Source organism: Ailuropoda melanoleuca, chromosome 11, assembly GCF_002007445.2.
Source record: "Ailuropoda melanoleuca isolate Jingjing chromosome 11, ASM200744v2, whole genome shotgun sequence".
Classification (NCBI taxonomy): domain Eukaryota; kingdom Metazoa; phylum Chordata; class Mammalia; order Carnivora; family Ursidae; genus Ailuropoda; species Ailuropoda melanoleuca.
Window position 1 is genome coordinate 105,171,403 of NC_048228.1, and position 7,165 is coordinate 105,178,567.

The 7,165-nt window shown below is 47.0% G+C and overlaps 1 protein-coding gene across 1 annotated transcript in view; it reads left to right on the forward strand.

Moving 5' to 3' along the window:
* STK32B (serine/threonine kinase 32B) overlaps nt 1–7,165 on the forward strand; it is a 284,209-nt gene that overhangs the window by 230,077 nt on the left and 46,967 nt on the right. The window lies entirely within an intron of this gene.

The window sequence follows — 7,165 nt, forward strand, 5'->3', positions numbered from 1 at the left end:
ATGCACCCCTACCTGTATTGCAGCATTATTTACAGCAGCCAAAATACAGAAGCAGCCCAAGTGTCCATCGGTAGAGGAATGGCTAAAGAAGATGCGTGTATACACAATGGAGTATCGGTCCTAAAAAAGAATGAGATCTCGACATTTGCAACGACATGGATGAACCTAGAGGATATTCTGCACAGGAAAAGACAAATCCCATATGATTTCGCTCATATGTGGAATCTAAAAACCAAAACACATGAACAAACAACAGGCAGAAACAGACCCAGAGAACAAACCGTCACCAGAGGGAGGGGGTCGGGGGATGGGAAAAGTGGGTGAAGGGGAGTGGGAGGTGCACACTTCTAGTTAGGGAATAAACGAGTCACGGGGTGAAAGGCACCACACAGGGAAGATGGGCAGTGGTACTGTGATGTGTTGTGTGGTGACAGATGGCAGCTAGTGTTGTGAGCAGAGCGTAAGATACATGTTGTCGAATCACTATGTTGCACACCTGAAATTAATGTAACATTGTATGTCAACTATACTTCAATAAAAAATAAAGAAAGGAAGGAAGTTAAAAAATAAGTTCGGAGATACAGTAAGTGAACATTTTTTTTCATTTAAATTCAGTTAGCCAACATATAGCATATCATTAGTTTTTGGCGTAGTGTTCAGTGATTCATCAGTTGTGTAAATGAACGTTGTTAAAAAAACACTTAGTGGCTTAGAACAGCGACAATGTGCTGTTTCTCACAATCTGCCATTTGACTGAGGGGTTCCCCGGCTGGTTGAGGCTGAGCTCACTCATCCCCCTGGTGGGTCCGCCGGGGGCTGGGCTCAGTGAGGACAGCTGAGTGGAATGGGTCTCTACATGGTCTTTCATCAGCAAAGGGACCACAGTGAGCTTGCTCACATGGTGGCAGTAGTTTCAAGAAGGAGAACCCAGTTCCCACATGCTTCTCAGGCTTCTGCTTGCTTCACATGTCCTGATGTCCAGTTGGCCAAAGCAAGTCACATGACCGAGACCAGAGACCACGTGGGTGGGGGGAGAGAGGGGAATGGATACTAGAAGGCCTGATTCATCTGGAAACCGTTAATAAAACAACCCACCACCCCATCTTTTAATGCTTTTGAAATGGTAGGTTACAGTTTTTCCCTGTTGTTTTTTGGTGGGGGATGGGGACACAGCTTTCTGATTAATCATCCTTGTAAAGTGTGTTATTCTGCTCTTTATTTTCCTTCCTCTTATGATAACTTTGCATGGAATTTGACTTTGATACTCTAATGTTTCTTTTTCTTTTTTTAATGTGAAATTAGTTTTCCTGAACTTTGGGAAGATGATATCCTTCGGGGTAGCTTTTCTCATTGAACGTGCTCTGTTATTTTCATGAAGTGTCAAAATCCAAGGCAGCTTGCTATCTGGAATTTCCTGGTTCGTTCTACTTGCCTGCTTGTATCTGGAGCTTCTCTTTCTTTTGTCCGTAGGGTCCCCATCCCGCTCAGTTTTGGTTTTACTTCCAACAGTTTCTCCTTGGGGCTCCTTCTAGAACGGAGCGCCAGCTGGAGGATGACAGAGATTTGGGGTTCCAGACTGACCTGCTCCTGCAGAGCTGACCACGGGCCCCTTCACCCACCTGACACTGGACTAGACAAGTTCTTCCAGGTTTTAGCCACTGCTCCCCAACTGGCCAGCTGGGCCCCCCAGCAAATGCTCACTGGCTGTCTTGCATCTCTCTTCTCTGGTGCATCATATGCTGCCTTGTTTCTTCTCTCTGTTTCCTTCTGTACAGAAGTCGCTCCCATGNACTGCTCCCCAACTGGCCAGCTGGGCCCCCCAGCAAATGCTCACTGGCTGTCTTGCATCTCTCTTCTCTGGTCCATCATATGCTGCCTTGTTTCTTCTCTCTGTTTCCTTCTGTACAGAAGTCCCTCCCAGGGAGTGTTGTCACTGTTGCTGGTTTGTTCCCATGCACTTACATTTTGGGGCTTGTGGGGGGACAATTTATTTTTTGTAGTAAGTCTTCCTCATGGATTTTGGCTTAGCTATTCATCTCTCTGTCAGTTTATGTGTGTTGGTCTGTAGAGATTCAAAAATCATGTCGTCACCTCCCAGGATTCACCACGTGTGTCATTCATCTCTTGCTTACTAAACAAAGTAAATAAATGAAGTTTGGCCACAAGTCATGGTAAAAATAGTACTTCTTAGTATTTGCTATGTGCCCAGCCCTTGAGCTAAGTTCTTTCCATCCACAGCTTTATCTAATGCTCACAGGCACGAAGCAGGCACAACTATTTATTCCCACTTAAGAGCGGAGGAAACGGGCTGAGGCGGGACCCACCCAGGCAGACATCGGTGACGAGAGTCAGACCCAGGTTAGCACAGACACCAGAAGGTTTGCATACAAGTGAATCTGTTCTCTTCAGATAGTCCCTTTGGGATGCTGAACATTTAAACCAATAAGGCTTTCACTCTTGAAGGTCTTTCTGAAATCCCTTTCCAGAAGGTTCCAAAGCTGAGGCCAGTGCGTCCGAGGAGACNAAGTTTGGCCACAAGTCATGGTAAAAATAGTACTTCTTAGTATTTGCTATGTGCCCAGCCCTTGAGCTAAGTTCTTTCCATCCACAGCTTTATCTAATGCTCACAGGCACGAAGCAGGCACAACTATTTATTCCCACTTAAGAGCGGAGGAAACGGGCTGAGGCGGGACCCACCCAGGCAGACATCGGTGACGAGAGTCAGACCCAGGTTAGCACAGACACCAGAAGGTTTGCATACAAGTGAATCTGTTCTCCTCAGATAGTCCCTTTGGGATGCTGAACATTTACACCAATAAGGCTTTCACTCTTGGAGGTCTTTCTGAAATCCCTTTCCAGAAGGTTCCAAAGCTGAGGCCCAAGGAGACACTGACTGGACAAGTGTGTAGGGGAGTGGGAGGAAAGGGGTGTTAGGCTGCTGCTCAGGCTTCCGGTGGAGGTGTGTGAGTCGCACAGCGGGGGTGGCAGGTGTGCGGGGTTCCGGGAGTCACAAGTTTGAATTTGAGGTGTCTCTGGGAGATGCTGTCCAGGCTTCTGGAGTGTTGCGGACAGCATCTGTGGACTGGGAAGTTACTAACACTGAGATGCAGCAAAGCCAAGGCGGGGACAGGATAGCCCAGGGAGGGTGAGGGAGAGAAGAGCACCGAGCCTGAGGCCGAAGGGACACCGCGCCAGGAGGAACGAGTACAGCGGAGGGAGCCATCGTCTCCAGGGGGCGGTGAGGAGAGGACGATGACATGGAGAGAAGCAGCTCCCATTTGGAGCCGCCGCCATACCCCTATAAAGTTAGTTCTGACTTTCTTTAGGCTGTTCCCAAAAAGCAGAGCAATCTCCGGGAGCGTAGAGCCCCGATCACTGGAGAACTGCAGGGCGGTTTTGTACCGACCCTTTCTCTTCTGCCTCTGCGCCCCACCATGCAGAGCGGACTTTCCCAGCCCCCGCTCAGAGACCCCACCGGGCCTGCCCCAGTCTCATTCCCTGGCTTCCCACTGATGTCCTGACTCTCAGCCTCTGGAAAAGCAGACCAGTGGTGACCCAGCTGGCCACTCTCCACAGGGGCCCCACCGCCAAGAGGGAGAGGAAAACCAGCATGTACTGTGACCCTGCTGCCTGTTTGTCATTGCCTTGAAGCCTCGGAAGACCCACTTGCAGTTTCTGCATCTCTCCTTTTTAGTACGAGGAAGCTAAGGTCCAGGGGGGTTAATTCACCTGCCCACAGTTACCCAGCTGGCAAGTGAGGGAGCCAGAATTGGAAGCCATGTCGACATGGATCCAAAGCCCATGCTTTTGCCACGACACCAAGCTCCTTTTGACACTGCGTCCCTGTGTCCTAAAGCCATATTTCTCAGACAAGAAAAAAGTGTATTGTCCCAAGTATAGGTAGGATTTGGGGCTCTGGGTGTCCTTCCATTTAGAGGAGCTTCGGTCCTGAATTAATAAACAGGTGCACAGGAGAGGTTTTTATGGGTTTTAGCGGGCGCCAAATGGATGTATTTTCAGACACCAGAGGGGTTGTCAGTACCAGGCAGTGGGAGTTTATTGGGGAAGACAGGATGAGGGAGAGCTCGCTCAATAAATTCAAATCCTACAGCTCCCAGGGCTGTAAACTCCTGAGGTCAAGTGGCAGGTTTGTTGATTTTGTTCACTTGTACTGTTCAGTTCAAAGGCCCGATAACAAGCTCCCAGAATGTTCCAAACATGGATTCAGAGAACAGGCTGATGAGTAAGCGCCCAGAGGTTGCTCAAGAAGGATGATCCTGGAAGAAACATTTGCATAGAACTGAATTTTCATTAATTAAAAGAGCAGATGGAATTCACAATTAGAGAAAAAAGGAATCTCTCTGAAATGTGCGAGATGAGAAGTCAGAAATGTTCCAGCAGCTGCCCCAGGCTTCAGGGTTTATTCAGTGCCGGTGAAATAAAGAGCTGAGCATTCATTCAGCAAATATTTGTGGAACGTTTAGGAGATGAAGGGCTCAGAGTCAGGCACTGGGGCTCAGAGGGAAGTGATGCTCTCCGGGGTCTCGAGGGCTCGCTGTCTAGTAGGGCAGACAGATGCACAGGTATAAACAAGACACGGTCACAACGGATTCCTGGAGAAGGCGACAGTCTGAGTTAGCCTCTGAGGGTGTGCTCAGAGTCTGCCTGTTGGGTAAGGACAAGGAGACGCCATTCCAGGCAGAGGCCTCGGCCCGGGTGGAGGTGCAGGGGAGGCCACAGCATGGCGTGTTGGGGGACAGTCGCAGTTCCATTAGAATAAGATGGGGTGGGGAGGGAGCAAAGAGGGGCTTGAATGCCGTGGTAAGGGCCTGAGGAAGCAGGCGAAAGCCAGGAGTGGGTCCAGGTGAAGTGTCGCCTTCAGCATGGGGCAGTCTGGGTATCTTTCACTTAGTGGCTGCCTGAACTTGGGCCATCTCGTTACGTGACATCGTGCACATAAAGTGCTCACGTGGTGAACGCTCAGGAAGTGTTGGCTGCCAAACCACGTGACTTAACAGTTTTTTCATCTGAGAAACGGGATTAATGATGATGCAATCAGCCTTGGTCGGTTGTCTGTGAGGGTTTCATGGCATGGCTGTGGAAGGTACGTAACATAATGTCTGACAAATGGTAGATGCACGGATCTGGGCGCTGATAGTATTGTTGTTGTTGCTGCCATGGTTGTGACTTAGATGGTTGATTATTTGGTACCTGCTTAGCATTGGGAATCCAGGGTCTGGATTAGGAACTCCCTTGCCTTCTGGCACTCACAGTCCGGCAGGGAAAACAGACCCTAAACAGCTGGTTCATTATAGGAGCCGGGTTGGCTGGAGGATGCTGGGTGCACTGGGGGATCACGGGCTGGTGCCTTGCCTGCGTTCACCGAACGTTAGTTCTCTTCTCCAGGAGCTGCAGTGAGCAGACAAGGGTGGTTGTCGAGCCATCATAATGATGCTAGTATGTTCTTTTTTGAAATGATCAAGACCTGAGCCAGAGGAAGTAACAGAGTCAGCGTTCAGACCCAAGCCAGTGAGGCTGCGGTCCCCAATATCTCTCCTGAGAACCTGCCGTTCACTCATTCATTCATTGCGTTCATCCATCCATCCATCCCTCCATCCATCCATCCTCACATAATGATGCTAGTATGCTCCTTGTTGAAATGATCAAGGCTAGTGACGTTTGCTTTTTAAAAGGTAGACAATCACCTTGAAAATCATGAAACTGATAAATATATAATTTGAGATGTTTATTTTTGGGGCGCCTGGGTGGCTTAGTTGTTAAGCGTCCACCTTCAGGTCAGGGCATGATCCCAGCGTTCTGGGATCGAGCCCCACATCAGGCTCCTCTGCTGTGAGCCTGCTTCTTCCTCTCCCACTCCCTCTGTTTGTGTTCCCTCTCTCGCTGGCTGGCTGTCTCTGTCAAATAAATAAATAAAATCTTTAAAAAAAAAAGATGTTTATTTTTGAGTGACAATTTTCCTGCAGTAAAATGCAGTCTTTTAGTGCACAGTTCTATGAATTTGGACAAACACAGACAGTCATGTAAGCACCAGCACAATGAAAGTATAGAACAGTTCCATCAACCCCAAAATTCTCTCATCCCAGACCCTAGCCACTGGTGATTGGTTCAGACTATTCCAGAGAGGCATAGAAATGGAGTCATATGGTCTATAGCCTTTTGAATCTGGGTTTTTGGGGTTTTTTTCACTCTGAATGAAGCATTTGAGATTTACTCATGTTGTGTGGTCAGTAACTTTCCTTTTGAGTGATTGGTAAGTAGAACTCCATTGGATGAATAGACGCAATGAGTTCATCCCTTCACCGGCTGAAGGACGCTTAAGTCATTGCCAGTTGTATGTGATTATGAATGAGGCCACTATAAGCATTTGCTTTCAGGTTTTTATATGAACTTAAATTTTCACTTCTCTAGAATAATTACCTAAAAGTGGGATTGCCGGGTCATATGGAAGCGTATATTGAACTTTCTCAGAAACTGACAAACTGTTGTCCAGGATGACTGGACCATTTTACATCCCCACGAGCAATGTTTGAGGGCTCCGGCCGCATCCTCACCAGAACTGGGTATTGTCCTGTGGTTATTGCTCTGGTTATCAGCCCTTCTAATAGGTAGGGAGTTTTATTTCACAAGTTTCTAATGACTAATGGTGTGCTACATATTTTCATTTGCTTCTTTACCATCCATTTACCTTCTTTATGAAGTGTCTATTCAAATTGCTTGGCCATTAATGATTTGTATTAATCAAGGTTTGAAAAGTCTTTATATATCCTGGGTATAAGTCCTTCATCTGATAGGTGGTTTGCAAAAATTTTGGCCACTTGGTGACTTGTCTTTCTATTGCCGTGATAGAATCTTTTTAGAAGCAGAAGTTTTAAATTTTGATGAAGTCCAATTTTTTAAAGGATTTTATTTCTTGATCATGTATTTGATCAAGATGTATAAACATCTTTTCCTCACATGAGTTCACAAGGATTATTTTCCTTTGTTTTCCTGTACAAGTGTAATACTTTGGGATTTTACATTTAAAGCTACATGCATTTTTAATTTAATTCTTAATATGGTGTGAGGCGTGAATCAAGCTTTATTTATTTGCATAGAGCTGTCCAGTTGTTCCAGCACCCTTTGTTGAAACCGTTGTTCTTTCTCT